This window comes from Hevea brasiliensis, chromosome 2 (genome assembly GCF_030052815.1).
Source record: "Hevea brasiliensis isolate MT/VB/25A 57/8 chromosome 2, ASM3005281v1, whole genome shotgun sequence".
In the NCBI taxonomy this organism is placed as follows: domain Eukaryota; kingdom Viridiplantae; phylum Streptophyta; class Magnoliopsida; order Malpighiales; family Euphorbiaceae; genus Hevea; species Hevea brasiliensis.
Genome location: NC_079494.1, coordinates 92,620,388 through 92,646,852, shown reverse-complemented (window position 1 = coordinate 92,646,852; position 26,465 = coordinate 92,620,388).

Below are 26,465 nucleotides of genomic sequence, written 5' to 3'. Positions count from 1 at the left end.
TAGTGACAGTGCAATCACTTTCCTTGTCTTATATGTGGATGATATACTGTTGATAGGTAATGACACAGGTATGTTAACAACTATAAAGGTATGGTTGTTAAATACATTCTCCATGAAAGATTGAGGGGAGGCAACCTATATTCTTGGGATTCGCATCTATAGAGATAGAGCGAAAAGAATAATTGGTTTATCCCAAAGTCTATACTTGGAAAAAGTGTTAAAGAGGTTTAACATGCTTGATTCCAAGAGAGGATTGTTACCAGTGAGACATGGTGTCCACCTTTCTAAAGAGATGTCTCCAAAGACACCTGAAGAAAGAGATAAGATGGCCAGGATTCCATATGCTTTGATTATTTGAAGTTTAATGTATGCAATATTGTGTACTAGGCCGGATATCGCATATGCTGTTAGTTTGACTAGCAGGTATCAATCTAATCCAGGTTTGGAACACTGGATAGCTGTTAAGAATATCCTTAAGTATTTGAGAAGAACTAATGATTTATTCTTGATCTATAGAGGTGGAGACTTGCAATTGGATGGTTATACTAATTCTGATTTCCAATCAGATATCGATGATAGAAAGTCTACCTCTGGATATGTGTTCATTTGTAATGGAGGTATAGTCAGTTGGAAGAGTTCCAAACAGAGCACAACTGCAAATTCCACTACCGAGGTTGAGTATATTGCTGCATTAGATGCTGCAAAGGAAGCTGTTTGGATAAAGAAGTTCGTGACAGAACTTACAGTGGTTCCTTCCATTAAGTCGTCAGTTCCACTACACTACGACAACAATGGAGCGGTCATACAGGCTAAGGAACCCAGGTCTCACAAAAAATCCAAACACATAGAAAGGCGCTACCACATTATCAGAGAAATAGTTGGACGAGGCGATGTAGCCATGCAGAAAATAACATCAGCTGAAAATCCAGCTGATCCATTCATGAAGCCTATGTCAAAGACTCAGCTAGACCGACATCTTAAGAAGATGGGTCTAAGATATTGTAATGAATGGCTCTAGTGCTAGTGGGAGATTATTAGTAGTATGCCCTAGATTTAATATGTATCTTGTACATGTTTTTATTAATAAAAGGCATTTCCACTTTTCTGTTTACATAATATATTTATGTGTAATGGAAAAGGTCCATTGATATTTTGTTATAAATTCTATTCTTAAGTTGTTAAGAGTATGAGTGACAGTATTTCTAGTACAAAGTATCATAAATAGGTTCACAATCGATGATACTTCATAATAAGGACATAACTTATCCAGAAAGATTGTATTCATGTTTGTTCCCAAGTTATTTATATGAGATATAAATAAGATGAAATGGTGAGTCTCATGCCATACGACAAACGTGATAGGCACTTATAAATGATAAGTAGGCCGAACTAGTGACACTTATGAGAAGCACATGGAGTTTACTCTTGTCAATGTTTTGTCATAAATCATATCAGTGCATATAATCTTTAAACCTGAGATAGCACAGTTATCTTGTATATAGGTAGTTTGAGTTTGATATTGCTTTCATACTTTTACTGTGTATGGGTATATGGGCATGTGTTGGCTCCTACTAGTTATATATGGAGGTAGGTGTTGATCAAGATGGAATCTATTCCTCTAAGTAAATAGAGATAAAATCCTATGTTCATTTAATTGTCCTTGATGTTTCAAGTTCCTGGCCAGGACAGATAGATTTAATCAGAAAAGAGTTTATGATGAGAAAATCCTTTTAATCAAGAACTGGAATTAAAAGAGAACATAATATTTATAGCAAATGGGGTTTGACATAAACCATGACTCTAGTTTGAGTTGGGATTTTGTAACAGAGAGATTCTAGTACATGGTAACATATGATTATAGGTTCATTTAAAGCAAATCTTATTACTGATTAGGTGGCTATGGCATGCTATGCTAGGTGTTAACCATGGTCTATGAGGTGTATAAAATGATATAGAGAAATCATTTATGGTAAGAAAGAGTTCTGATGATATTAAGAGTTGATATCATGTCTCATTGCCAATTAGTGATAAGCCTAGTAAGTCACACACATACACAAGTTATCACCTATTTAAATATGATTTAATTAATTAATTAAAGAGTTTAATTGATTAATTAAATAGGTTTGGTTTGTAATTAGATTGCAAAAATCCCTAGCATGACTTGAAACCAAATCTAGGTTATTGGATGTACAGTATAAGTTAAATTTATATTTAAAGTGTTTAAATATGAATTTAATTAATGAGAAATTAATTAATAGAGATTAATTAATTAATTTATATTTGATATAAATTGATTAGAAGAAGAGAAATAATTATTTTGGATTGAGAACTCAAAATTAAGACACAGGGGCATTTTGGTCATTTCATAGGGTGACATGTGGCACCATTAGATGGTGACACATGGCATTACACATAAGCTTGCCAAATGTCTTTTAATCTTGTAAGATGATTAAAATTAAGATTAAATATAGGTTTGACACTTGGCACAATGTGATTGGGTCAATTAAACCTAGAACCAATCAGAGGGTGACATGTGGCAGGGGTTTAATGTGTTGACCTAGCTATATAAGTGTTGTTATGAAAAAAAATAACATAACCAGTAGCCTCTTTCTTTGGTGCCACCACCCAAGAAGGTTTCTCTCTTCTTCATCTTCTTCTCTCATCTTTCCAAGAGATTAACAAACAATCTCTTGAATTAAAAATACTAGAAATTGTTTCTACTGTCCTGTTTATATCTTTAATCTCTTAAAAGGCAGAACTTATTTTTCTAAATAATAAAAAAAGCTTTAGAAGCTGTTCAAGAGCTGCCATAGGTGTTCTTGGTGTAAACAAGCTAGAGGGACAACATCTGGTGTCCTGAAGACGCATCTGAAAGGGATAAATACACTGCAGTGCATCAAGAGGTTAGTGTGTTTGTTCTTTATTTAATCTAGAGTTCTAAAATTAATCTGATTAATTTTAAAATTTGAAATGGCAAATACAGATCCAAAAAAAATATTAAAAGAGTTTTAATATGTTGTTTATCATTGAAATCAAATAGATAAAAATAAATCGTGCATGATGCATGTGACCCTAGGTAAAAATTTTTGAATTCAATGGTATAAATTTGTGTTTTTCACACTTCCACTCCTTTAGAAAATAGAGTGAAAGAACCCAGAAGGAGAGTTATTGCCTTGGACTTTTGGAACTTCAGCTGAAAATCCCTTCTAGCAATCTTGCAGATCTTATTTCTCCCTTGTCTCCCTTGAAGTTGATATGCATCCTTGAATGTAAATTCTTTTTCTTGAATATAAATTCTCCTCCCTTTAATTGTTGACTTGTTATATTTATATCTGATGTAAAAACCCTAATTTCAGAGTCCTAGAAGCATTAGGAGTCCATCCGGGTCGGGTTGGAAGCTAGAAAAGCCGCATCAGAATGGCTGTCCCGACTTTACACGGGCCGTGTAGTGATACATGCCCCTTGTAACTTTCTGCCACTTTATTTTTCAATTTTTCTTCAGTCCAGAGAGTTACACGGGGTCCAGGAAGTTACATGGGGCAGGTTACATGGCCCATGTACTGCTTCTGGCTCTATATTCTTTACGTTTTGACCTCTAAATCTCTTCCAAACTCATCTTTGATTCTAGAACCACATAAAAATATCTGATAGAATATAAAAATCAATGAATTGAGTTGGATTAACATGTTTTCTAAAATAATAATGAAAACACATAAAAATAAACATAAAAAGAGACTAAATGCTAACAAAATGCAATGAATGTTAACCTTAAATGTCTATATAATTTAACTTGATCAGGATTCTTTATTGTAACATCCTCACCTTAGCTAATCCATACGTTCTACTGTTCCGGTGACCAATGTCGGTTTGGGCAGCTAGAATATTTGGAATCATAATTAGACTAGAGTGAGGAGTTATAAATAAACCAAATAATGATAAGAAAAATTAAGGAAAATTTTTAAAAATGAAATGCGCTAAGGTTAAATGAGTCGTAGCCCTAGTGATGAGTGACCTTAATGGGAAGTGACGGCAAAGGCCGTTAGTAACCCTAGACCCGGGGAAAACTCCATGAAATAATTTTTGGGATTTTAGGGAAAGATTATTGGGATTTCAATGATAATAAAATGCTAAGAAAACATAAGGAAAATTTAATCAATCGGTACACACAATTTTAGTCTATTAAGCAAAACGAAGGGCATTTTGGTCATTTTATCTGCAGAGATGATTTTTGACCAACTTGTCCAATTAATTAAGTGAATTATATGACATAAAATATGAATAAATATTTATGAAAAATTTATAAAAAAATGAGTAATGAAAGAAGAAAAAAAAAAGAAAAACAAAAATGAAATAAAAATCACATTTTTGACATAAGCACGATGCAATTAAAATGTTTCTACTCAATCAAATTTTGACAAGTCATTATACACTACTTAAAAAGAGAGAAAATGAGTTAAAAATGAAAAAAAAAATTCTGCAATTCATCTCGTTCAACCAGCTGACTCCCATTCTCTCTCCTTTCACCATTTTTATTCCAAACTTCTCACTAGAAATTGCTTGAAATATCACCATAAAATCAGAAGCTTTCTTCACAAAAACTTCTCCTCACACCTTAAACCAACTCTAGCAGCAATTAGAATAAGAAATTAAGGAGATCTATAAGCTCAAGTTAGCTCCCAAAAGAGGTTAGTGTCTAATATTTCATCTCTCTTTAATTTCTTGTTTAAGAACATGATTTAGGTTGAATTAGTAAGAAAAGAAATGAAAATTATGTGTGTATATATATATATATCCCATGATTTCGGTAGCCATAGATGGGTTAGGATTTGATGAACTTCCTTAAAACAAAGTGATATGTGAGCTACCCTTGACATGAGTTGAGTAATTGAACAATTAAGTGCAAGTTTAATGCTTGAATGGAACTTGAAAACTTGGAGACTTGAGCAAAATTAGGGTTTGCTCATGTAATGGTATATGAACATTGTAATGGTCAATTAGTGACCATTTAGTTATATTTGATGAGGAATTGAAGTGATTTATGACAATGGAATTGAGGTTAGGCATGCTGCCACAGGTGACCTGCGGGGCTGGGTATGAGTCTAGCAAATTGGGGCAACTGTAACTTGAAAGGTGTAGATTTAATTGGTGCAAGGCCAACTGGACATGAAACTAGACCCCTAATGGCACAACTTTGGTGAAGAAACCCTCCCCAGAAAACCAAATCAAGATGACCTAAAAACTACCCTAATCTGGGTGACCAACATACATTGGTTTAGGCGTTTCTGGGCCTAGATAGAGTGCATACCATTGCATTGCATTTGTAAGTATTTAGGTGACACTAATGCAGATCTGTTTATTTTTTTTATTTTGATTAGGATATGGATCATGCTTCTCAAAGTGTAACACCCCTAAGTTCGGTAGTGCGTTCTACTGTTCTAGTGACCAGTGTTGTCCAGACAGCTAGAATGGCTAGAACTATAATTAGATATGAGTGAGGAGACATAAAATAATGAAACACAAGAAAAGAAAATACAAGAAAAACAAAGGAAAAAATAATAGCAAATAAATGTAACCAAGTTAAACGAGCCGAGAACCCTAGCGATGGGTGACCGCACCGGGAAGTTACGGCGTGAACCGTTGACTAGCCCTGGACCACGGAGAACTCTGGAAAAATATTTTTAAGACTCAAATAGACATCTATTGAAGCATAAATACCATTAGAAATATCAAAGAAAAATCAATTAATTAGTACAAAGAAAAGTGAGAAATCGAAAAACGGACAAAACTCGGTGTTACCGAAAAATCGGGAATGCAACCCAAACTGGGGCATTGTGATCATTTGACACTCTGAGCTACCTTTTGACCTCAATGTCCATTAAAAATAAATGATATTAAACTTTAAAAATGTTATAAAAATTAAATTGTGGTACATTATATCAATAGTGAAAGAAGTAGTGACAAAATTGCAAATTTGGAAACTTTGGATTAATTATTCATTAACTAAACTTAGTGGTCCACTAAGTGAGCTAAATGGACATTAAAATATAACATTAGTGGATAGATTTCTCCACTAAGTAAGCTTCATCTTCTTCATTCTTCTTCCAAACCGAATTGAACTTTCTCCCAAAACTCCCATGGAAACTCCATGGCCAACCTCACTTCAACCACCATGCAACCATGATTTAGCCATATTTTTCACTAGCTTCCTTCACAAAAACTGTTCTACACCACTTGGGCAGTAGATAGGCAGCAAGAAGATCAAGTTTAGTCAAGGTTTTGAAGAGTTTCCAAAGTGGTAAGTTTGTGTTTTTGGTTATTGCTTTATTAAAGTTTGTGAGGAGGTTATGGGTACTTGAATTGTGGAAAGAATTTTGGAGTTTGATGTTCTAAGGGAGATGTTTATTTTTGGTAGCCATGGAAACTCCATGAGGACAGTTTATTCTTGCTTGTAAATGGTAGATTAAAGGGTGGATTAAATGTTTATGTGTGTAGGAATTAATTTGGGTGATGTATACTTAGTATATGTTAATTTGTACTTGAATTTGGAAGCTTGGAAATTAATGGACTGTAATGGATGAATCAGCAGCTTGGTTTGGTGAACCATAAAGATGTTATTTCATGTTTGGTTTATGGAATATTAATGTTGAATTGTGATAGTTGTTATGGCAGCTTGGGTATATGTATGATGGTGTGAGGTTGGACATGTAAATGAGCTAGGTTAGGTGATTGAATTGTTGTAATTTGAGCTTGAAAAATTCTATACTAAATAGTGCATATTGAGGGTGATTGTAAGCTGCCAAAATGACCAACAATATGTTGTGAATTGTATTTAGGTTATGGTACAAACCAGAATTGGCATGAATGTTTAGTTTGGTAAATGTTAAAAGTGTCCTTTGATGAGTAATGAATAAAATGCAATAGGGCAGTTTATGTTATGGGCCTAGAACCTTAAGTGTGTGGCTCCAATTGGAGGTGAAACTAGGCACAAAATGTGCCAACTTTCATGAAGGAAGCTTACCAAAATTCTGCTTGTAAGGTAACTTGAAAAGTGACCAAATCCGGATTAGTGCATTTAAGGCCTGAAAATTGACCATTTGGGCAGCAGTTAGTATTTTGGCCATAACTCACTCAAAACAGGTCCAATTGACCTGAAATTTTGACCCTGAATAGTTAAGACATATATCTACAAGTCCTATGAAGACACCAAAGCCCAGAAATGACCATAAGCATGTCAAACAGCTTGCACAAGTTCGGGTCCAAAAACTGGCCGAACCTAAAATGACCTAAAGTGACAAATTTTGGTACATTCTGACCAGCAATAGTAAAATGACCATAACTTGGTCTAGTAAACTCAGAATGACCTAAAATTTTGCCCCACATGCAATAAGACATAGATCTACAAGTTTTTAGTTTTGACCGAAACCCGAAAGCCGAGGGAACTAGGTCATCCGGTTAGGTCAAATTAGTATACTGGGATCCGACAAATTGCAATAAAACGCAATATACATGGAAATGAATTTGGTAACATGTACCAATACAAAAAGGCTATAAAATGTGACATATTGGTAACATTAAAACTAATTCACCTAGACTGCATCGAGGGTCAACATCTTAGGTTGACTAAGGAAATAATAGAATTCAATAAGTTAATTATTAAGTTTTATTCTTAGAGACAGTTTAAATGAGTACTGAAACACTTCAAATTGTGTTTCTCAGTTAGCAAAGACTCAGGGAAGGGGAAGGAAATCACTGAGTCAGAGCCAAGAGACAGTTATCAGAGGTTTGTGCATAACTAGTTTTTAACTGATTTTGTTTTGAATATTTCATATGATTAAATGACATATTTTTCTTATGTATTATGTTTAACAAGCATTGGATTTAATTCAATGATTATTGAAATTGTTATAGTATATATGACTTTAGCTTTGTGAAATGGTATTTCCACAAGTATTAAGCATTGTTATGGATTGAATAAATTATATTTTGGAAAATTGTGATAGAACATATTTTTAATTATGATGGTAATTTTCATGGAAAAATGCAAATTTATGATTTGAATTGTGATGAGCATAAAATTATTGGATATTGGAATTGAATTTGAATCCAATTATATTGTGATTTATGCTCACCAAAAGGATTGTGATATTTTTTTATATCTCACTATAGATGCTTGACTAGGTTATTACCCGTCTCTCTCATTTGTTGAGAAGACAATGGAGTTAGTTGTATTTTGATTACCATGGTACGTGCACAGGCTTAGATTTTCCTCTGATTTGAAGTTAGATCTAAGTTTTTTATCGTTATGGCCCTTGCAGAAGATTCATTATTGTGGTGTGTACTGTGCACGATGATTCGACCTCCTCGACCATAGGGAGTTAGAATCACATCGAATATGGCCCTTTCGAATTTTTGACCCTGAATAGTTAAGACATATATCTACAAGTCTTATGAAGACACCAAAGCCCAGAAATGACCATAAGCAAGTCAAACAGCTTGCACAAGTTCGGGTCCAAAAACTGGCCGAACCTAAAATGACCTAAAGTGACAAATTTTGGTACATTCTGACCAGCAATAGTAAAATGACCATAACTTGGTCTAGTAAACTCAGAATGACCTAAAATTTTTCCCCACATGCAATAAGACATAGATCTACAAGTTTTTAGTTTTCACCGAAACCCGAAAGCCGAGGGAACTAGGTCATCCGGCTAGGTCAAATTAGTATACTGGGATCCGACAAATTGCAATAAAACGCAATATACATGGAAATGAATTTGGTAACATGTACCAATACAAAAAGGCTATAAAATGTGACATATTGGTAACATTAAAACTAATTCACCTAGACTGCATCGAGGGTCAACATCTTAGGTTGACTAAGGAAATAATAGAATTCAATAAGTTAATTATTAAGTTTTATTCTTAGAGACAGTTTAAATGAGTACTGAAACACTTCAAATTGTGTTTCTCAGTTAGCAAAGACTCAGGGAAGGGGAAGGAAATCACTGAGTCAGAGCCAAGAGACAGTTATCAGAGGTTTGTGCACAACTAGTTTTTAACTGATTTTGTTTTGAATATTTCATATGATTAAATGACATATTTTTCTTATGTATTATGTTTAACAAGCATTGGATTTAATTCAATGATTATTGAAATTGTTATAGTATATATGACTTTAGCTTTGTGAAATGGTATTTCCACAAGTATTAAGCATTGTTATGGATTGAATAAATTATATTTTGGAAAATTGTGATAGAACATATTTTTAATTATGATGGTAATTTTCATGGAAAAATGCAAATTTATGATTTGAATTGTGATGAGCATAAAATTATTGGATATTGGAATTGAATTTGAATCCAATTATATTGTGATTTATGCTCACCAAAAGGATTGTGATATTTTTTTATATCTCACTATAGATGCTTGACTAGGTTATTACCCATCTCTCTCATTTGTTGAGAAGACAATGGAGTTAGTTGTATTTTGATTACCATGGTACGTGCACAGGCTTAGATTTTTCTCTGATTTGAAGTTAGATCTAAGTTTTTTATCGTTATGGCCCTTGCAGAAGATTCATTATTGTGGTGTGTACTGTGCACGATGATTCGACCTCCTCGACCATAGGGAGTTAGAATCACATCGAATATGGCCCTTTCGAATTAGTCTTGCATAGTTAGTGAGATAAAGAATGATTTTTGAGATACAACATGATTTTTGAGATACAGCATGATTTTTGAGATACAGCATGGTTTTTGAGATACAGAATGATTTTTGAGATACAACATGGTTTTTGAGATACAACATTGTTTTTGAGACACAGAATGTTTTTGAATAGTAAAGAATTGTGATTTCAGTTATGATTTATGTATAATTGATTTTGTTGGAACTACCTTAAATGGTTAGTCATGATTTGATAAATTGAATTTCGTGATCAAAGTCATTTCATACAAATGATTTACATTATTGGCAATGAATATTTTGAGTTTTGGAATTTATGAGTATTCAGATTTCCAAATTTTTTGCTGTAAATTTTGTCAATGTATATTGTACTATGTTTTAAATTATAGTTGTGCACCACTGAGTTCACCACTCAGCGATAGCTTTGTATGCTGTCGCAGGTAAGAAGAGCATAGAGCAGTGAGTAAGTTTCTTTAAAGACACATTCAGATCAGCTCCAGGTATATCATAGGTATACCCATGTACATAGGTTTTGATGTATGCATGTAATAATATATATGTAAATTATTTGAGCAGTTGTATAAAAACTCTTATAAAATATTTTGGTATGTAATTAAATGTAAATTATTGTAAATGTAAATTTGGGATTTTGTTTATTTGAATAGTTTTGTAATATTACTTTTGAGTCTTATAATCAATGAAATGTTTCTTTTATGAAGAGATTGATTTGATTATTGAGATTTGAATTATGGGTTCAAATGAAGTTATTGAAGTTGTATTTGAGAAAAATATTGGGAGTGTGTTCTTTGCAGGTTTTGAAGAACTGTTTTCTCAAAATACAGCCGGCACTTTGTCGAAATTTTGAAAAAATTTTATAACACCGGATTTTAATCAATGATTTAAATTTCATGAAAATTGTTTTAAAATTCCTTGTAGTATATTTAATGGATTATCGGTAGGCGAAGTACGGTAATTCATTAGGTGTACTACGGGATCATGTTACATCTTATAGGGGAGTAGGGTGTAACATGTTTTGTGGTATCAGAGCAATGGTTTTAAAGTAAATTTTGAACTGTAAATTTGAAATCTTTTTGTCGGTAACTACAACTGCTCAAATGTTTGATACATATAGTACATTTACATCATAAATATGAACTAATGGAGAGGAATCTCCTTATGTTGGTTGTACAAGAATATAAAATCTTGTGAAAAGATATGGAAGAGAAGAATGAGACAATAGAACAGTCCGTGATGGTAGAAGTACAAGTTGAGGCCCCAACTCCACAAAGTGTCAAAGGCACGACTGTACCAGTTTTACCAGTACAAATTACTGCACAAATGGCCCAGCAAATGGCCACTTTTTTCCAAAAATTGGCTGATAATCTGTCAGCCCAAGCCCAAGTACAGACCCAACCCCCACAAGGGTAGTGTGAAATAGAGAAGAGGGAGAAATCTATAGGTCAGAACTCGAGCAGTAATTTGGGGAAGAGAAAAGAATTTGAGGAACTCCGAGCTCAGAGATATGATAGAGGCGGATCATTAGGGCAGAGAATACCAAAATCTAGTCGTCGAACAACCAGAAGTTCCTATTCTGCCTGTTTCTGCCATGTTTGTGGTAAGCTACATGGAGGTATTTATCGCAAGGCCTCTAGAGCCTGCTACAATTGTGGAAAACTTGGACACTTTGCTAAAGATTGTACTAGAGCGCCTCAATTTTCTCTCCGGAGTCCACAGACCGTCAGTCAGAGTCGAGATAAAAATAGAGTTGGTACTCCTCACCACTATAACATAGTGAATCAACCTGAATATAGTAGTGCACCAGTCAGAACATCCACTATGCGCCAAGGAGAAAAAGTAGAAACTTCGAATGTAGCTGCTGGTAAGTTCTTAATTTTTGAAAGAAATAATGAGTTATTATTTGATCCCAGCACTACTTATTTATATGTTAGTGTTAGAATTCTATGTTTTGTTGCTATTCCTTTACAGAGGAATAAATTTTGATGCGTTAGTGACTAGTCTTTTAGGATCAAAACTACAATAACAAGTATGATTGACATTAATTTGGAAGAATTATTAGCTAAAAGTATTTTCTAACATACCATAAATTATAAAGCTAATTAGCGAGCCTACTTAATGTAAGGCAAGAGGACCTAAAAGTAAGTTATAGTAATAGAATTGCTCTAGATGAGGGCAAAAATGTTACTGTTAGTAATTATTAATGGATATTGTAATCAGAATCGGTTTAGGATATTAGTGGATTCGAGAAAGATAAGATGTTAGAAAACCTAGTCCATGAGGTTATAACGTAGTGACTATGTAATGTTCTCGATGTTTTTATTGTAAACTGCAGATTACAGTACCGACACGGGATAATTGTGTAGAGCTACGTGCATCCTCATGATACAATAAATTAAGAATATTTGTAAATAATCTATAAATTGATACAGTTGCGCCCGAATAAAGTACTATTACTGGAAATAAATGTGAAAATTTTAGTCAGAAATTTAAAACTTTAGAACTAGCCTATCAAACGACTACACTTGTAAGGTAGCTAGAGTCAGTGACTCGGTTACATTAATGTGAATTACCTGTGCCACAATAATTGCTATAAGCTTAGAGATATCAGTACGACTTGTCATCCTCAGACGGATGGACAGTCTAAACAAGTGATTCAGGTAAATTTTGAAACTCATTGAGTTTATATAAATAATGAAATGAAATGATAATAATAACTTGTAATATGTGATAAGCCCTCAAGAATATACTGAGAACTTATGTCATTAAATCTGAGGGGAGATGGGGCAGATACATCCCACTAACAGAATTTATACTGAATAATAAGTGTCAAGCTAGCATACAAGTGGCACCCTATGAAACATTATAAGGGAACAGATAACTATGGATTTTGTGATGAGACTTCCGAGGACATAGAATAGTCATGATGCAGTATGGGTTATAGTTGATAGACTAACCAAGTCTGCTCACTTTTTACCAGTCTGGATGGACTATAGCCTGGGAAGGTTGGCCAGATTGTACATAAATGAGATTGTAAAACTGCATGGAGTGCCAGTATTGATTGTATCAGGCAGAGATCCTAAGTTCATTTCTAGATTCTGGGTAGTCTTCAGAGAGCCTTAGGAACTAGATTGAACTTCAGCACAGCATTCCACCCACAGACAGATGACCAGTCCAAAGAATAATTCAAATATTGGAGAATATGCTACGAGCTTGTGTGATTGAGTTTGAAGGTAGTTGGGATACACACTTGCCTTTGATTGACTTTGCTTATAACAACAGCTACCAATCAAGCATTGGAATGCCTCCATATGAAGCTTTGTATGGCAGGAAGTACAGAACTCCCTTATGTTGGGATGAAATAGGTGAAAGGAAGATGATTGGGCCAGAAAATGTTCAGCATACGGAGGAAAAGATCAGATTGATCAGAAATAGACTCAAGGCTGCATCAGACCGTCAGAAGTCCTATGTTGATCTGAAGAGAAGAGATATTGAATATGCAGTGGGGGATAAGGTATTCCTCAAAGTTTCTCCTTGGAAGAGGATTATGAGATTTGGCAGAAAGGGGAAACTGAGTCCTCGTTTCATTGGACCATATGAGGTTCTGGAAAGAGTGGGTCCTCTGGCATATCGGTTGGCATTACCTCCGGACTTAGCAAGGATACACAGTGTCTTCCATGTGTCCATGTTAAGGAGGTACAGATCTGACCCATCTCATGTGCTATCAGTTGAAGAGATTGAGGTAAATCCAGACCTCTCATATGAGGAAGAATCCATAGAAATTCTGACTTATGAGGTGAAGCAGCTGAGAAACAAACAGATATACCTGGTTAAAGTGTTGTGGAACCATTATTCAGGCCAGGAAGCTACTTGGGAACATGAAGAGGATATGATGAGAAAGCACCCACAGCTGTTCAGAGACTAATGCCAGGTAAAATTTCGTGGATGAAATTTACTTTAAGGGGGGGAGAATTGTAACACCCCTAAGTTCGGTAGTGCGTTCTACTGTTCTAGTGACCAGTGTTGTCCGGACAGCTAAGATGCCTAGAACTACACTTATATATGAGTGAGGAGACATAAAATAATGAAATACAAGAAAAGAAAATACAAGAAAAACAAAGGAAAAAATAATAGCAAATAAATGTAACCAAGTTAAACGAGCCGAGAACCCTAGCGATGGGTGACCGCACCGAGAAGTTATGGCATGGACCGTTGACTAGCCCTGGACCACGGAGAACTCTGGAAAAATATTTTTAAGACTCAAATAGACATCTATTGAAGCATAAATACCATTAGAAATATCAAAGAAAAATTAAATAATTAGTACAAAGAAAAGTGAGAAATCAAAAAATGGACAAAACTCGGTGTTACCGAAAAATCGGGAATGCAACCTGAACTGGGGCTTTGTGGTCATTTGACACCCCAAGTTGCCTTTTGACCTCAATGTCCATTAAAAATAAATGATATTAAACTTTAAAAATGTCATAAAAATTAAATTGTGGTACATTATATCAATAGTGAAAGAAGCGGTGACAAAATTACAAATTTCGAAACTTTGGATTAATTATTCATTAACTAAACTTAGTGGTCCACTAAGTGAGCTAAATGGACATTAAAATATAACATTAGTGGACAGATTTCTCTACTAAGTAAGCTTCATCTTCTTCATTCTTCTTCCAAACCAAATTGAACTTTCTCCCAAAATTCCCATGGAAACTCCATGGCCAACCTCACTTCAACCACCATGCAACCATGATTTAGCCATATTTTTCACTAGCTTCCTTCACAAAAACTGTTCTACACCACTTGGGCAATAGATAGGCAGCAAGAAGATCAAGTTTAGTCAAGGTTTCGAAGAGTTTCCAAAGTGGTAAGTTTGTGTTTTTGGTTATTGCTTCATTAAAGTTTGTGAGGAAGTTATGGGTACTTGAATTGTGGAAAGAATTTTGGAGTTTGATGTTCTAAGGGAGATGTTTATTTTTGGCAGCCATGGAAACTCCTTGAGGATAGTTTATTCTTGCTTGTAAATGGTAGATTAAAGTGTTGATTAAATGTTTATGTGTGTAGGAATTAATTTGGGTGAATGTGTACTTGAATTTGGAAGCTTAGAAATTAATGGACTGTAATGTATGAATCGGCAGCTTGGTTTGGTGAACCATAAAGATGTTATTTCATGTTTGGTTTATGGAATATTAATGTTGAATTGTGATAGTTGTTATGGCAGCTTGGGTATATGTATGATGGTGTGAGGTTGGACATGTAAATGAGCTAGGTTAGGTGATTGAATTGTTATAATTTGAGCTTGAAAAATTCTATACTAAATGGTGCATATTGAGGGTGATTGTAAGCTGCCAAAATGACCAACAATATGTTGTGAATTGTGTTTAGGTTATGGTACAAAGCAGAATTGGCATGAATATTTAGTTTGATAAATGTTAAAAGTGTCCTTTGATGAGTAATGAATAAAATGTAATAGGGCAGTTTATGTTATGGGCCTAGAACCTTAAGTGTGTGGCTCCAATTGGAGGTGAAACTAGGCACAAAATGTGCCAACTTTCATAAAGGAAGCTTACCAAAATTCTGCTTGTAAGGTAACTTGAAAAGTGACCAAATCCGGATTAGTGCATTTAAGGCCTGAAAATTGACCATTTGGGCAGCAGTTAGTATTTTAGCCATAACTCACTCAAAATAGGTCCAATTGACCTGAAATTTTGACCATGAATAGTTAAAACATATATCTACAAGTCTTATGAAGACACCAAAGCCCAGAAATGACCATAAGCAATTCAAAAAGCTTGCACAATTTCGGGTCCAAAAACTGGCCGAACCTAAAATGACCTAAAATGACCTAAAGTGATCAATTTTGGTACATTCTGACTAGCAATAGTAAAATGACCGTAACTTGGTCTAGTAAACTCAGAATGACCTAAAATTTTGCCCCGCGTGCAATAAGACATAGATCTACAAGTTTGTAGTTTTGACCGAAACCCGAAAGCCGAGGGAACTAGGTCATCTGGATAGGTCAAATTAGTATACCGGGATCCGACAAATTGCAATAAAACGCAATATACATGGAAATGAATTTGGTAACATGTACCAATACAAAAAGGCTATAAAATGTGACGTATTGGTAACATTAAAATCTAATTCACCTAGACTGCATCGAGGGTCAACATCTTAGGTTGACTAAGGAAATAATAGAATTCAATAAGTTAATTATTAAGCTTTATTCTTAGAGACAGTTTAAATGAGTACTAAAACACTTCAAATTGTATTTCTCAGTTAGCAAAGACTCAGGGAAGGGGAAGGAAACACTGAGTCAGAGCCAAGAGACAGTTATCAGAGGTTTGGGCACAACTAGTTTTTAACTGATTTTGTTTTGAATATTTCATATGATTAAATGACATATTTTTCTTATGTATTATGTTTAACAAGCATTGGATTTAATTCAATGATTATTGAAATTGTTATAGTATGTATGACTTTAGCTTTGTGAAATGGTATTTCCACAAGTATTAAGCATTATTATGGATTGAATAAATTATGTTTTGGAAAATTGTGATAGAACATATTTTGAATTGTGATGGTAATTTTCATGGAAAAATGCAAATTTATGATTTGAATTGTGATAAGCATAAAAATTATTGGATATTGGAATTGAATTTGAATCGAATTATGTTGTGATTTATGCTCACTAAAAGGATTGTGATATTGTTTTATATCTCACTATAGATGTTTGACTAGGTTATTACCCGTCTCTCTCATTTGTTGAGAAGACAATGGAGTTAGTTGTGTTTTGATTACCATGGTACGTGCATAGGCTTAGATTTTCCTCTGATTTGAGGTTAGATCTAAGTTTTTTTATCATTAACGCCCTTGCAGAAGATTCACTATTGTGGTGTGTACTGTGCATGATGATTCGACCTCCCCGACCATAGGGAGTTAGAATCACTTTGAATATGGCCTTTTCGGATTAGTCTTGCATAGTTAGTGAGATAAAGAATGATTTTTGAGATACAGCATGATTTTTGAGATACAGCATGATTTTTGAGATACAGAATGATTTTTGAGATACAATATGGTTTTTGAGATACAACATGGTTTTTGAAACACGAAATATTTTTGAATAGGAAAGAATTGTGATTTCAGTTGTGATTTATGTATAATTGATTTTGTTGGAACTACCTTAAATGGTTAGTCATGATTTGATAAATTGAATTTCGTGATCAAGGTCTTTTCATACAAATGATTTACATAATTGGCAATGAATATTTTGAGTTCTGGAATTTGATGAGTATTCAGATTTCCAAATTAGTTACTGTAAATTTTGTCAATGTATATTGTACTATGTTTTAAATTATAGTTGTGCACCACTGAGTCCACCACTCAGCGATAGCTTTGTATGCTGTAGCAGGTAAGAAGAGCATAGAGTAGTGAGTAAGTTTCTTTGAAGACACATTCAGATCAGCTCCAGGTATATCATAGGTATACCCATGTACAAAGGTTTTGATGTATGCATGTAATAATATGTATGTAAATTATTTGAGCAGTTGTATGAAAACTCTTGTAAAATATTTTGGTATGTAATTAAATGTAAATTATTGTAAATGTAAATTTGGGATTTCATTTATCTGAATAGTTTTGTAATATTAATTTTGAGTCTTGTAATCAATGAAATGTTTCTTTTATGAGGAGATTGATTTGATTATTGAGATTTGAATTATGGGTTCAAATGAAGTTATTGAAGTTGTACTTTAGAAAACATATTGGGAGTGTGTTCTTTGCAGGTTTTGAAGAACTGTTTTCTCAAAATACAACCGGCACTTTGCCGAAATTTTGAAAAAATTTTATAACACCAGATTTTAATCAGTGATTTAAATTTCACGAAAATTGTTTTAAAATCCCTTGTAGTATATTTAATGGATTATCGATAGGTGAAGTACGGAAATTTATTAGGTGTATTACAGGATCATGTTACATATTATAGGGGAGTAGGGTGTGACACAAAGAGTAGTTGATGAAGAGGTAGAGAGTCATGCTCCACCAAGGGCTGAATCAGGAGACAGGGGAGAACCTGCTCCACCAGCAGCTGAGGCACCTGCCCAACCTGAGTTTGCGTTATTCCAGCAAATGACTGAATTTTACTGACAAATGATGGGGCCAATTCCACCATCACAACCATAGCCACAACCTCCACCACCACTACCACCGAAGTCCCATCTGGAAAAGATACAAAAACATGGGGTTGTAGATTTCTTTGGGAAGAAGGAGGATGACCCCATGACAGATGAAAATTAGCTGGATAGAACTGGAAGAGTGTTGAAATAGCTTCATTGAACCCCCGAGCAGAACCTAGAGGGTGTTGTGTCACACTTTACCCCTCTGTAAGGCATAACATGATCCCGTAGAATACCTAATGAACTACCGAACTTCACCTACCAATAACTCATTAAGTACCCTACAAGGGATTTTAAAACCATTTTCTTACTTTATGGAAGTGGTGAGCATTTTAGTAGGAATTAAAAACATTTAATTGAAGTTTCAAAACTAGTAAAAATTTTTGTCTATTTTTATTTGTCCGTAATTTTGAAAAAATTTCGGCAGAGTGCCGTCTGTATTTTGAGAAAGTAGTTCTTCAAAAACCTATAAAAAATACTTCCAATATTTGTTTTTACAACTTCTAACCACAAAAATAACTTAGTTCATCATAATGCAATTCAAGTCCACAATTGAACCAAAGTTTGTCATTTGAAAATATCTCATCAATTCATTCACATTGTATTTAATATTTAATTTACAAATACATATCTTAATTTACAAATAGAAAATCCAAAATATTATATTGTAATTTATTGTACAACTGCTCAACTTTACATTAATACATATGACATTACAATATTTACATCAAAATAACGACAAAGGTATAAATAAATACCCGTACAAACAGGTTTATGTAGTCCTCTACTTCAATAGCAGCTCGCTCTACTGCTTTATCTTTGCTCTTATCTGTGACAGAAAAATAAGCTATCGCTGAATATAAAAATATTCAGTGGTGCATAATAAAATTTTGAAATGCAGTACATAAAACATTCATTGATAAATCACAATTTAAATATTTCATAAATTATCAAAACTCATTATAGCACAATTTTGGTCAAATAATTTAATAAACACAGTGTTGCCAATTCATGCACAACTTAGGCCATGACACAAAAATTCCGATCAATGCCATGTTGTACACCACGACAAAACGATCTACAACCTCACTAATCGAAATCAATGAGGGAGGTGGCTAGCTAGCTAATGAGTACTCATACGATCTACAACCTCAACTGGTAAGCCAGAGAGAGAGAAAAATAAATGATCTCAACCCCATGGATGGAGGAGGAATAATGTGGTACTATCATGCTAAGTGTGAACACAAATCAACTCAAAACAATGTACTCAAATAATTTAGGAAAGATCACAAACAATTTCCAAAGTCATTTTTGCAGTCACAAAAAGGCAACACAATTTATAAACAACACAGCGATTTAATAAAGCATAACAATTCAACTTTTCACTTAGAAAATAATTACATATTTTGCACAAACTTGATGTGAGTCACCTCTAAGCCTTGACTCAATCCCTTAGACTTTTTGGGTCTTTTTTTTCAGTTGAAACACACAATTGATAGTGTTTCAGTATATTGTCTTATAATAAATCCAATAATTAAATTCATATATGCTCAATTCTAGCCCCAATATGCTTAAACTAACGTTCTTGAAAATTTTCATGTCGGGGTTACTATTTATGGCACTATTCAAGTCAAAATATTGACTTTCTTATGCTTAAAAGGTATGGGAAATCCAATTATACTCACATATCACATTTTGGTTATCAATTTTTTTGGTTTTGGTTGTTTTCTCAAACTTCAAGTCTCTTAGGCACAAATTTCAAATTTTCAGTTTTGGTGTTCAGTATTGTACTGTTCCATTGGTCATGTTGCTATGATAATTTGGCTAAGTTTTCTTCATAGAAGTTGTTCCTTATTGTCTTAACTTTATTTGCCTTTGTGAATCACTCCATTTGGAGTTTTGTAGCTCATGTTATAGCTATTTGAACATGGCTGGCTGGATTTGGTTTTACCTAGAATTTTAGGCATTCACTGGATAATGGCAGTTTTTGTGGGTTGACTACAGGTGAGTTTTTGGAAAGCTTATGGTTAAATTTTGGGTTTATTTTCTTCATGAAAGTTGTAGGGCTATGTCTCAGCTCTGTACTGGTAAAATTTCAGGTCATTTGGACCTTCCTAAACCAAGTTATGGTCATTTACATAACTACTATTTATTTGGTCATTTTTATACAGGTCAGTTTGCCAATTCTGGATTTGGCCTAATTGTTGACTAAGTTATGGTCATTTTCTGGGCATGATTCCTAAATTAAAAATGTGCTATTTTTTGTCTAGTTTCATTCCCAATTGGTCTCACACTAATTGGGTTGGTAAATTTTCAGTTTTTGGTCCCTAAAAGTGACCTAGGTCAAGCTACCTGCAGATTGACTCTCTCAATTCGAATTTAAACTTGTTTCCAACAATTCATACACGCCACAAATGGTTACAATTGACCATTTCTCAACTCAAATGAGGTCATTTACATAAAGTGATCATTTTCTACAATTTTTTTCACTCAAACCCTAAGTGCCATAAACCCTAATTTCCAATTTATGAAAATTCATCAAATCCAAGTGTGCTCATCACATCTACATGCTCAATTAGGCTTGCATACACATTTGCTTGAACTAAAACATATCAACAGTTCACAACCCCATGGCTGGCTGAAATTTGCACCTTTCTTCTCATACATAATTTTCTTAATTTTTCATGTTATTCCATCCATTTCTACTCTAATTCAAACATTTCTACTTAAAGGAAAGGTTGGATCAACTTACTTCAATTGAAGTTTTTCCAAAAGCTTCAATTCTTCTAATTTCTTCTTTCTTTTTGTTCTCAATAAGATTGCCAAGATCCAAAAATAAGATTTATATAAGAAATTTGTGGGATTTATGGGGTTGATTCAAGCTTTGAAAGCTTGAATTTTTATGGCTATGGAGGAACTAAGGAGAAAAGAGAGAGATTGTGTGTGGACGGGAAAGTGGGAAATGGAAGATGACCAATTTTTTTTCTTTTCTTTATGTGTATTTATCTATTAATTTGAATTAATCAAATTAAGTAATTAAATTAAAATTAAATATGAAGTCATGCATGATGTCATCTTGATGAGGTCATTAATTTATTTTCTTTTCCTTTTTCATTTTCATTAATTTTTCAATAGTTCTTTAATTTAATTCTCGATTCCAAAATTTTTGTTTCTCCAATTTTATTGGACAGTTAGGTTAGGTGTCAGCTCTAGGGGTAAATTGACCAAATTACCTCTCGCTGGTTCAATCCGGTTTGCAAGTTATTCGATATTTCTTTCGAATCCCTGACCTAATTATTTGACCTGCTTAGCAATTCTTTTTCATGATTTTCTCTTTTCCACTGTGTTCGCAATAGTCCTAAGGACCATAGCGTCACATTTTACTATTCAAAATTTGAGTTTAGATCGACCTCGCAGTCCTTTCCGAGAAGGTCATTCATTATTGTGACTCCCGGCTCATTTAACTTTTTGTGTTTTGTTTTTCTTCTTTATACTTAACTATTTGGCAATTACTAATTATTTGTGTTCAGGGCTTATCTAAGTGTCTTAGATGTGGTTCTAATTCTCTTAATTGTCTAGACCGACTCCGATCACTGGAACAGTAAAATATACCAGGCTATGCAAATAGGGTTGTTACAATTCTCCCCCCCCTCCCCCCCTTGTCGCAAGGTGATTTGCGGTCGCCTGGACAAATCCTCACCGAAGTAGGAAAGAATGAGGAGTCGCCACTTTAATTTTGAGAGAAATTAAAGAAAACCATTTGTGAAATGCAAATTAAAATAAAACCACTTCGAATACAGAGATTCTAGGTTCGGGGTTCATAAACAGGTGGGGAAGGTGTTAGGCACCCCACCTCGTCCCTCAATAAGGGTGAGCAGATTTAACCTTACGTTCTCTATAAATTAGAATCGATAGTTAGAGGCGTTCGAATGGAAATGTTAATCCTTTTGATAAAAAGGAATATTTGATTTTTTACTAATTCGGATTACCCAGATACATAAGTAAATGAGACAACCTTAGTGAATTGGTGTTGTGTTATGGTTTTCGTTTGTGGGATTACTTTGCATATTTATTAGAATTCGATTCGAGAATCGGATAAGAACTCTCCTCCGATCTCTTTTAGATTAAGATTTTGATTGGAGATCGGATAAGAACTCTCCTCCGATCCCTTTTGAATATTTATTAAAATTTTTGGATTGAGAATCAGATAAGAACTCTCCTTCGATCTCCCTTAAATATTTATTATATTTTGAGCTTAAGAATCAGATAAGAACTCTCCTCCAATCTCTTTTGAATATTTATTAAAATTTTTGGATTGAGAATTGGATAAGAACTCTCCTCCGATCTCTTTTAAATATTTATTAAATTTTTGGATTGAGAATCGGATAAGAACTCTCCTCCGATCTCTTTTCAATATTTATTTATTAAAATTTTTGGTTGAGAATCGGATAAGAACTCTCCTCCGATCTCTTTTGAATATTTATTAAAATTTTTGGATTGAGAATCAAATAAGAACTCTCCTCCGATCTCCCTTAAATATTTATTAGATTTTTAGCTTGAGAATCGGATAAGAACTCTCCTCTGATCTCTTTTGGATATTTATTAAAATTTTTGGATTGAGAATCGGATAAGAACTTTTCCGACCTCTTGAAATCTGATTATATCTACACATCATAAGAGCCTAAGACTAAGGGTTATGGCATTCAAAGATGTCGGGGATCTGAATAAGGCTTCTTTTAACTCATTGGTACCTCGTGACTAGACAGGGGATACCAGACTGAATTTTATCGACCTCCTATGTGGTCACCTTACCAGTATCTTTTGACAGGCGATACCCGATCTGTTCCATTTGCTTATTTAAGATTTGGTTTTATTCCGCCTTATGATGTCTTACCCAATCGTCTTCTGTGTTAGTCTAGTGATTCAACTTTACTATTTTCCTGACTTATTATTCAGACCTTTTATTATTTTAAAGAAACTCTTAAGATACAGTTACCTACATTTTATCCAACTACTTATACGCTACTTCGGACTAGAACACTTGCATTTAGAAGTAACAAAGATTAAAAAGAATGGACTGATTAACAAAGAAGTAAACTTGAGAATAACCTTCTTCGCATTTTTTAACGCAATGTAAACTTGGTGAAAATTACAAACATAAAAACAAAGGAAATACGTAAAATAAAAACGAGCACTTGATAAAGCAGCGATATAAGCACTCACCTGTAGGGAGCCAAATCTATTGAACTAACTACGGAATCACAAAACGTAATAGGACTGTGGGCTCACAGCCTGAGGGCTAAGGTTTGTCTTGAAATGAAGGATACTTTGCTAAAATGCAGTCAGGTCAAAATAATAACCGAGTTTGAATGAAGTTGAGATTGGGCAACAGGAGTGGAAACGAAGATAACAAAGAACTGAAAGTGAGAGTGTCACAGGATAATGAACGAACTGAAAATGGAGAGTTTCAGTATTCAAAAATCCCTTTGCAAGAAAATACTTCAGAAAACTGGTTTCTGAAGTTTTTCTTATGAAAGCTTAAAAATAGTAGAGTAACGAACTGAATTAAGTTTCAGAGTCCTTCTGCTATAGTCACCACTTTTTTCTTCTGTCCCCTTGAACAATTTTCATGCAGGTATTTATAGGGACTGGGAGCTCCCCATGAAGGGTCAAGATTCATTTGGAGGGAGATGGAAGGTTTGGATTTTGAAGGACATGATCGGACACTTGGGAATTAAAGAGAATCAGGATGAATGGCTGAGATCCTCTTCAGAAATTTTTGTCCTTTTTCTCTTCTGATTTGACGACTCGAATTTTCTTGTCCAGGGCGATCCAAGGGTTGGGAATAAAAGGCGTCGGTCTTGTTGTCTTCTTCTTTGATCTAAGGGCTCCGGGCTCGTCCTTACAAGTAAGATCAACGGTGGAGATTGGGATGTCTGACCTTGTCATGACATACTCGCACATGTCGATGTCGGGCGATTCTGGGGCGTGCGGTGGAGATTTCGTCTGCAATGCTTTAACTACCTCGGCTCTGATTATGATGACAGTTAGCTGAAGTTGTCTTAATCCCTTTGTTTTTCGACCTCCCCTCCCTTCCGATCTTTCTAACACGATCCTTTTCCGCTCTCTCATGCCGGGCTCCCCCTCTTCCGACCTCTCCAACTCCGATCTTCTCCTTCATCCGGGTCCGGTTCAGTCAAAGCATTTATTCCTTCGATTTCTGAGGCATCTGCTTCATTTTCTGCTTGTAATAAATGCTCAAGTTTTCCCTATATATATACCTTCAAAGGGAAAACCCTCCACATTTGATTTTTTCCTCTTCCTTTTCACATTTCCTGTTCTAATTGCTCCGGCAATAGTCCCGGCCATGATAGTGGCTTTTGATCTTTTTCCGATTGTCCTTTTTATTCCCCGACTGAAAATTTACGATCCTAGTGATCGAGAAATTATGATAACCTCATTTGATGATAGTGAAAGAACCGGACTAATTTGCCGACCTGGATCGAGGGCTTCGATCGTGTCGATCTCGAATCGTTCGACCGATATAATTGGCGAACTGATTTCGGGCGAGAAGACTGCTAATATTCCCCTTAACATTGGTGACTGCCCCTTGAAGTTCATTCGGCTTCTCACCACATTTGGTGTCCCGACAGCGGCTCGATTCCGAGCAATAACATTGATGACGACCTCTTTCATCTTCATGAGAGTCATAATCCCCCCATCTGAGCTGTACATCTGTCCACATCTTTTGATTCAGCCATGAGACTAGGCTTTGACATAGGTCTTTATTAGATGGGATGTACTGCCGATCTCTAGAGATCGCCCCTACGATGTAATTAGACCTTCAATGTAATCTGATCTCTAGAAATCGCCCAAATGATGTAATCTGACCTTTTCGGAAATAAAATTTTATTTTGACAACTGTCATTTTTATTATTATTGCATTGACTATTTTCCGATCTCTGATGTGTTTATCCGATCCGGTTCCTAACTGAACAACCCTTAACCGATCTGCCTTAATTCACCGATCTGTAACTAGCTGATCTTTTTTATTATGGAATTTCTGGAATATTCGTGAGACGTGTCAGAAAAAGCTGGTGAATCCCGCTAACCGATGCACTGCCTGGAACATTGTGAGCATTAAATGCTCAAACGGGTATAAATAGGGGATGGGTCAGCCAGTTGCTCTCTCGTGTCATTTTCAGCATTCCGCGAGCGATTCCAAAATTCTCTCGATTTTTTAAGTTCTTCCGACACCGATCAAGCTCCGGTAAGGGTTTTGATCCTTCTTTTAGTTTAAATTCTCTATTTCCTTTGAAAATGAGCGGCGCTGAGGGTCAGAGAGCGGCAAGCCCCCCTTCCGTTCAGATCTCGTGGTCGTTTGATGAAGTGGAGGTGGTCGGACCAAGCGTGCGACCTGAACCTCCTAGGGCCTCTATTCCAGCTCGGGGGCAAGCAGCACCATCAAGGCATGTACATTCTTCAGGGAGGGAAAATCTTCCCATGGACGAGCTGCCATCAATCCTTCAAGAAACCGACCTGCAGTCATTCAGCCAGGAGTACAACGGTAGACCCTTATTTTGTGATGAGTATGTGCATTGAGGTCGTGGGAAACCCGATGATGAAAAATTATATGACTGTAAGATGTAATTGGAGGCATTGAGCTGAATTATTAATTTCGTGGCATGATCTTGAAAAAATAAAAATAATAATAAAGTTTTAGGAAAATTAATTTAATTAAATTTAAATAAAATTTTATTTTGTTTAAATTTAATATGGGTAGTTTTTTAAATGGATCTAATTAAGTTTAATTGGGCTCCATGGGCCTAGGAAAGCCTAGTTAGGAATTTTAAATGGGACCCATTTAATTATTTTCTAAAAATTAAAATAACAAAATATCTCTCTCCTCCTTGGCCCCACTCTCTTCCTCACTCCCTATTGGTGCCTTCCATTTTTTCCTGTCTTCCTATTGGTTGAAACACCTCACCCATATCCCAGTCTTATTCGTATTCTGCAATCGCAGTTGTTTAAGTCATCTAAACTTTATCACCCTAAGACTCCAAATCCTACCACACCTCTTCCTCATTCCCTATTGGTGCCTTCCATTTTTTTCTGTCTTCCTATTGGTTGAAACACCTCACCCATATCCCAGTTTTATTCGAATTTTGCAATTGTAGTTGTTTAAGTCATCTAAACTTTATCACCCTAAGACTCCAAATCCTACCACACCTCTTCCTCATTCCCTATTGGTGCCTTCCATTTTTTCCTGTCTTCCTATTGGTTGAAACACCTCACCCATTTTCCAGTCTTATTCGAATTCTACAATTGTAGTTGTTCAAGTCATCTAAACTTTATCATCCTAAGACTCCAAACCCTATCACACCTCTCTCCCAAAACCCTATAAATACCCTACTAGAGAAGAGAAGAAGGGGAGGATAAAGGAGAGAGGAAGAGAAAATTCAGAGCTATAAGAAATTTAGAGATATTCAAGACTCTTTGAGTTCTTCCTTATTTTTTTTTTCTTTTCATCAAGAAGATTTTCATACAAGATTTCTGGAAGGTCAGTTTTTATCGTTTTCTTTTCAAGTTCTATGC